General features: G+C 42.2%; 1 protein-coding gene and 1 long non-coding RNA gene across 2 annotated transcripts in view; both read right to left on the reverse strand.

Moving 5' to 3' along the window:
• Positions 1-7892, reverse strand: part of LOC138946268 (lysine-specific demethylase 6A-like) — a 144163-nt gene that overhangs the window by 123428 nt on the left and 12843 nt on the right. The gene's annotated exons all lie outside the window — the stretch shown is intronic.
• On the reverse strand, positions 124-3410 carry LOC138946257 (uncharacterized). The gene is made up of 2 exons (XR_011449222.1): positions 2577-3410; positions 124-2187 (listed from the first exon to the last, which is right to left on the reverse strand). It is a non-coding gene; the product is annotated as an uncharacterized lncRNA (long non-coding RNA).

Raw genomic sequence — 7892 nt, forward strand, 5'->3', positions numbered from 1 at the left:
ACTCCGTCACACATACACACCCACACACACAGTAAGCTTAGGTGACACTGTGCAAGAAAGAGAGACACTAGTAGTGGGGCTCCTATGTTGCAAAATCATTCAAATCATGCAACAAACACCAAATTAAGCAAATATGAAGAGTTTTATGTGCTTAACAAAACCTGATACAGAGCCATCGCGAAAAATAAAAAAATGGGTAGTTTTTAAACAATTTTTCAAAATGGCCGCCAGTGTAAACGGTTGGGTATGTTAGGCATATTTCACTTCATGTGATTAACAGCAAATTTGGCGTAAATGGACATTTGCTTTTGCTTAACAAAACCTGATACAGAGCCACCGTGAAAAAATTAAGAAATCAGTAGTTTTTTTACAATTTTCAAAATGGCCGCCAATAAAAGGGTATTTAGGCATTTTTGATGCTACAAGACATTCTCTTGCAATAGAAACTAACACAAACACATTTTTAAACAAAACAATACATGTATTGTTGGTGCAGAGAATGATTGGACGGTGTGGGTGGCAGGGTTGAAGAATTTGTGGATTACCTAAACTGTGCAAAAATAAATATATTGCACCAATTTTCATACCAAAACGAAAACATTCATTCCTGTGCTGTTATATTCAATGTATGCTATTGAGGGCACTCAACTTGGCTAACTGGAACACTTTTAAGATAAAAGGTGGCCTTTACATGGGTTATTTGACCGCCGCCCAAATAAGGGTACCCCCAAAATAAAACTGATAAAAATGTAATGTATCAACTCAAAAGTCGACTAAAATTCATAATCGCTGTATTTCGAAAACGTTGTTTGTTCTCATGTGTTTACACAACTAGCACATTCCGGCAAGTGTATATACTCAAAAGAAACTTTGGCAGTACTTGAAACAACCATCTGTCATATATACATGCGAAGTCAAAAATATGTGGGATGTAAGTCAACAAACCTGTGGCAGTTTTTAAAATATTATTTCGTGAAGATTTGAAAGTGTACTCAAACGGTTGAACTACGCCTCGTGCGTAGACACACATTCCTGAAAGTTTCAACGCAACCCACTTGGTCATTGCTAAAATACATGGATTTTAGTTGACTTGGGTATCCCTCAAATTTGACACATAAACATCTCATCCGTGAGATCGACACATTTGTATCAGTAGGTACAATGGCACAACACTAGAAATATGCAAGATGGCGAAATAAAACAACCTGTTCTGGATGGATAATCAAGTTGACTTTCTCTTCGTATACAACAGTGACCCAGTTGTGCCTCAGGAATTGTCGTCGGCTTTTTAAAAGGTACCCGAAGTTTTTGTCACATCTCTTTGTCACGTCAAGGGTATCCTTATTTTGACGGCGTAAATGATGATGTTAAAAAAAAATGTGCCAGATAGCGAAGATGCGAGCCTTTAATAGCATAGACAGTTTGAATAAAATGACACAGGAATAAAAGTTTGAGTTGGGGTATGAAAATGGGTGCAATAATATTTTTGCACAGTTTAGATGCTGACAGTTTTCACAGGCATGCAAGCACATTTGCAGAGAGCTGTGCTCTGCAGTCCTTCTTAGCAGCATTTGCAGCGTTTTGTTGTACAGCTCTTCTTGCAGACACACCTCATGAGTTCTCGGCACACGCTGGATACCTCTTGAAAGCTCGTCCAGAATGACTCCCACTTTCCAGCCTTGAACTGCCAGCCCACAGAGTTTGGAAGTCTAATAGGTAGATGGCTCTTCTCAATCTCATGTCCTGCAGCAGCACCTCACTTGTAAGGGGATTATGGTCAATTTGGCAGCTCTTTTTACTGAAGAGGTACCGTCTAGCACTGTTTACACCCAGTACGTTGCTGGTTTTGTCCTACAAATGTACACCAAAAAGCTCTTGTGCTGCCCTGTCAGTGGTACTCAGCTTACAAAGAGGAGCAGACAACCTGAAGAAAGTTTGAGTGACGTCTTCAAATGCTTGCCATACTTCCCAAGCCTTCTGATTCCCCAATACCATTGAAGAACGACATAGTGTCACAGCCTGTAAGGCTATGCAAAATGGGCAGACAGGGTGACTTCTCTTGGCCAATGGCTTTGGCAATGTGGCGATACACTTCAAGAGCAGAAAAAAACGCAACACAGCTGGAATGAGAAGCGGACTGTCTGGCCTCCTCTACATCCATGGTTCAGGAAATCAGCCTGTGGTACCCTTCACACAAAAGATGAAAAGTGACATTTTTATTGGAATGTATTTGAATAATGTTTACTATCTCAGAGAGTCGGTCAAAGCCGGGTTAGCAAGTCTTCACACAACAGACCAAAATGAAAGAAAATTGTATTTCATGAATTCGTATAATTCTTACTGTTTCAGGTTAAAAAACAAACAAACACAGTTTCCAGTGACCCAACTGATTCTGGAATCTTTCTGACCGCTACATTTATTCGCTTCAAACAGTCGCTAACAAAATGTTGACCATAGTGAGGGTTCGTACGTTAAACCCATCAAATTCACAGAGGTCGCTTACAAATGATGTGCAAACATGTTCCAATTAATACAAATAAAAAAATCTTACTGTTAAGATGTATTAGGTAACAAACCTTGATACAGTAGTACTAGTGAAATCGGCTCCCTTCTGTGGCACCGGAATAAATGCAGAACGCTTGTTCCCAGGAACCGGCATGTGGTGTAACTCTTGTATATATCCTGTAAAAATAAAATTCACATCAATGCACGGTCAACTTAAAATAAGCAAAAGGATGAGAAACAAGCAACAAACCAAAATTGTAAAACTCAAAGAGCGGTACCTCTTCATTTTTCAAAACCACTTATCTCATTTGACTAGCATACACTGTATGCTTTTGTCTGTTACCTACCGTCTTTGAAAGTTTGATCACAACACTGTAAAGACATGGGGAGTGGAGTGTTTTTATCTCCAGCTGGTCATCCTACTATCTGGCCTACCCTCACTCAGTTTTTGACTCTACCCCTCCCCACCTTATAGAAGTCCTTAACGTAGGCAGGACTAATCATGTATCATACCATGAACAATCTCTTTCTCCTCGCCTTTTATTCAAAGTTCGTTTAATCTGTTTAAAATCACCAGCGTGGCGATCATGATTTCCTTACTTGTAATCAACAGATAGATCTAGATCTATCAGCATCACAATCCAGCTTGATGAGCTATTGCAAGATTACTCTGCATTTCAGCGCTTCACCCGATGAATAACAGACCCCAGGGGAGAATTAAACAGTAAAATGATGTGACATTGGTGAATGGATGCGTATTCTTGAAAACTTACCTTCAGAAACGTTGTTTTCGCTCAAATCAAAACACGCAATGTTGCGGAGGCCGCCATCTTGAATTTTCATGCTGCGGATATATAAAATTCTAAAAACGATCAAATTAAATACCAGAACACAAAAATACCCATAAGAGTATTTATGTCATGCATGTGTTATCAGCAGACAACTTCTGGTGCATGGTAAACCATTGAATTTTACATTTGCTGAGTTGGGAATATTTACTGCTGAGCGCTTTTGGTACGAATTTCGTCTGCTGTAAATGCAGCCTTTTATTCCCTATCAAAGACAAAAAAAACGATTTCTGAAGTGGCTCTGTATCTGAAATCCCTTAAATAATTATAAGGAACAATACCACAAAGTATGATGTTTGTTGCAAGATGTGAATGATTTATGAGTGCGTCTGCAACATACGAGCCCCACTATAGATCTAGATCTGTCTGTCTGCATGTAGCCTACTTACAGGGACACGACTGCCAAATAGTCTCGGCCCGCTCAAAATAACAATGACCGAGACCACACACACCACGCGAGAGAGAAAGACTACAGGGAGGCATGCCGTCATGATGCATTAATTGACGTCAAACACTTTTGACCGTGACGTAATCTTATACGAGCTTTATCCATAGTCTTGGATAACCACTCACACATAGACTCGGAAATGTTAAAGTTTCTACCACAGACATACACACGCACAAACACACACACACACGCACAAACGCACAAACGCACAGACAGACAAAGTTACGATCGCATAGGCTACACTTCGTGAGCCAAACATGTGACCTACACATCACATGAAACTCCAGGGGGGCTTTATATCAGAAAAAAAAGTCAAAGCAATACAAATAAAAAAAATTGAAAAGTTTCTGTCCTTGCATAAATACATGTCAGCAGTACTTTCAATGTACAATTTGAAACAAGGTTTCTGTCCTTATTTGATAATCAGTCAAATTGAAATCAATATCATTTAAATTCCAATCCATGTCAGAGTTCGGTGGGTTATAGAAACACAAACATACCCAGCATGCATCCCCCGAAATCGGCGTATGGTGCCTGAATGGCGGGGTAAAACGGTCATACACGTAAAAATCCACTCGTGCTAAAAACATGTGTACGTGGGAGTCTTAAGCCCATGAACGAAGAAGAAGAAGAAGAAATTCCAACTTTTTGTCACTTTGGGACAGGAAAACATGTCCCCTAAGCTTCAATTACATGTTTACAACTATTCCAGACTAAAAGAGACGAAACTCTTCCTTTTTGTCATTTTGAGATTTACACCACCGAAATAGGATCATTAGTCGTTACTAATTAGCAACCCTCATTGAGGATGCCTATTACTGCTGTTGTCACGTGACTGGATAATTCGACCTCTAATGACATTGACAAAGTTTCCATTCTTGAGTCACGTCTGCCCGTTTTAGACACAAGTACTAGATATTAATACTCAGGGCTTACTTCACAACAAAACCCTTCCACAAGCAGACCCATCTTTCAAGCATTCGAAGTTGGTTAAATGGGTCTTAGAAGCTAAAACTGACTTTCTGTTCCATGAATAGAAATATGATTGGCATACTCGGTGCTGTGACGAACACAAGTCGTAATTGCAGGGATTTTGTTTTTGCAAAAACATTGCCTTCAATTTGACAGATCTGCAACAACAACAACAAAGAGAGAGAGAGAGAGAGAGAGAGAGAGAGAGAGAGAGAGAGAGAGAGAGAGAGAGACAAGACAAGACAAGACAAAATCTTTATTATCGAGGGTAATAGATAAGCAAGAATATTGCTTTTTTACACAGAGAGAGAGAGAGAAGGGGGTAGAGAGAGAGAGAGCGAGAGAGAGAGAGAGAGAGAGAGAGAGAGAGAGAGAGAGAGAGAGAAATCATTCACAGTGTATACATTGTTAAAGTCAATCAACCAATGCCATAATTTCTATGCACGACTTCATAAGGCGACATGATAACATGTGAGGTATTCAGCCAAGCTATGGCCAGGTAAACAATGCTACATCAGTGAGTACCTCTAGAAGAGATAAACAAACAAACAAAAAACACAGACTGAACACACTGTGCAAATATGTTCCAGAGGATTAACTACTGATATAATTTCCTTCTCCACCCCCCCCCCCCCCCCCCCCCCCCAATCCTCGACAACTGCCAAAATGTCCCGTTTGACAGGTTATGTACATGACTGCACACGACAACACAATCACTGGTGGTCCATAAAACTACTACCAGGTAAACAATGCCAAAACATGCAGTGAGCCGCAGAAGAGAGAAACATAATCACACGACAGTGCGAACTCATCGTGCTAATACACTCAAAATGCCACCCGCTCTATATCTCTCTTTCCCTCCCTCCCACCACCCCCAAGTACCTCTCTCTCTCTCTCTCTCTCTCTCTCCCTCTAATGTCTCTCTCTCTCTCTCTCTCTTCACACACACACACACACCGTGGCACACACACACACACACACAGAGTCGAACACATGACAAACATTCCACACATACTCGCAGTGGGGTTTTCCATTTCTGCACACAGTACAGGAACGCCCCCGGGTTGCACAGAGCGACCTCGCCAGGACACGCTACCTGTATCAATACAGTTCACTGCCATGTGACCCTTTGTCGTACCACCACCCCCCCCCCCCCCCTCCGCTGACCCCAATCCTGACCCTCCACACCCCGTCTACGAAATCACAGGCGATCGAAATCGTTTCTTATCCAACCTACCAGCCAAACCATAACACACACACTCTCATACACACACACTCTCATACACACGCACTCACACACACACACACACACACACACACACACACACACACACACACACACACACACACACACACACACACACACACACACAAGCGCGCACATATACACATACACACCTATTAAAAACTTCATCTTGTCTCAATTGATAAGTGCAAACCCACGTGCACGCACAAACACAGCTGCAACTACAACTAAAAGAAGAAACACAACTCTGATACAGTTCAACCACAAGAACCAAAGATGTCGTGTCACCAAGTTAGGGGGCAGATTATACCTGCGCAGAACCAGCGTAGGCACAGACGACGCACTGCAGATTATCTCAGCCCGCTACACGTTGCGTGAAAAGAAAACAGGCCAAGTACTCGTCATAATCCCTATCGCAGCATCAATAATATGCAGTGCGTCGTCTGTGTCGCGACTCTGCGCAGGTATATTCTGCCCGTTAGTATAATGTGAAAATAGGATGAGAACACAAGTGCTCCTAGACACAGAGGCAGGTGGTTTAAAGATCCTTCAGACGGCGTCATTTTCTAACCTTGTCTCACCCATGTACCAACCCAAACTGTTGCTTGTTAATATGGGGATTCCTTGGTTCCGTTAAATTTCAACAGCATCTACAGGGCAAGGCCCCCCAGACTGGCCAACCCCTACACCCCTACCTCATCTTGAAAGCCCCTCCCTCTCATACACTAGGTCCAGCTCTGCACGCACACACTCACACACACACACACACACACTCACACACACACACATTCTTTCTCTCTCTGTCTGTCTGACTCTCTCCAATACACACACACACACACACACACACATTCTTTCTCTTTCTCTCTGTTTCTCTCCCACACACACACACACACACACACACACACACTTTCTCTCTCTGTCTGTGTTTCTCTCTCTCTCTCACACACACACACACACACACCGAAGCTTGAGAAAATCAATAGACCGCACCCCTCCCCCACTCCCTACCCTCCTGTAAGCAAGTCCATTAACCAGAGGGGTGCTTTCAGAATCAGCTCCTAAGGCGCAAAAAAATTATCTTCAACCCACATACATGCCAGCATAAAACGAGCGTCGGGGTTTCGATCTCCAGAATCGATGTTCAACCTGATCACCCACGATTCTCTGTATCAATGTGGCGAGAATGTGCAAAGCAGCCAGAAATATCCAACCCCAGTACAGGAATTGTTTTGGGAGGTTCGTTACTTCGATCCCATGCGACGGTTTAATTTCTTTCTGGTTCTCATTCAATAAGACCTGTGTGTTGGGGGGGGGGGGGGGGGTAGGTAGGGGTGTGTGTGTGTGTGTGTCTGTGTGTGTCTGTGTGTGTCTGTGTGTGTGTGTGTGATGGTGTAACTGATGCCATGCAGTTTCAGAAGCGAAATTCAATCTTGTATTCATTTTCTCTTTTCTGCCTCGGCGAAAATGGAATTTGCAATCGTGTTTGGTTCTAAAGTTGTGGTGTCAACTGAAGTTGAAAATCAATTAAGTCTCGAATAAATATGTAACTAAAAAAAGGAGGCCCTAACTTTTTGCTTCACACTTTATTCTTTCGCTTTTTGTGTGTGAAGCTTTGCTCTTTCTTTCTATTTCACACGTTGTTGTAGTTTGCTTTGGGTTTTTAATTTGACTTTGAATAGATGTGAGAGAGAGAGAGAGCAACACTTCTCGTTCCTCAGATCTCACCCTCTCCTTCCACACACACCCCAAAACTGACAAAACAACCAGAGATCTCATCCTCTCCCCCCACACACCCCAAAACTGACAAAACAACCAGAGATCTCATCCTCTCCCTCCACACACACCCCAAAACTGACCAAACAACCAGAGATCT

This window comes from Littorina saxatilis, linkage group LG13 (assembly GCF_037325665.1).
Source record: "Littorina saxatilis isolate snail1 linkage group LG13, US_GU_Lsax_2.0, whole genome shotgun sequence".
NCBI classification, from domain to species: Eukaryota; Metazoa; Mollusca; class Gastropoda; order Littorinimorpha; family Littorinidae; genus Littorina; species Littorina saxatilis.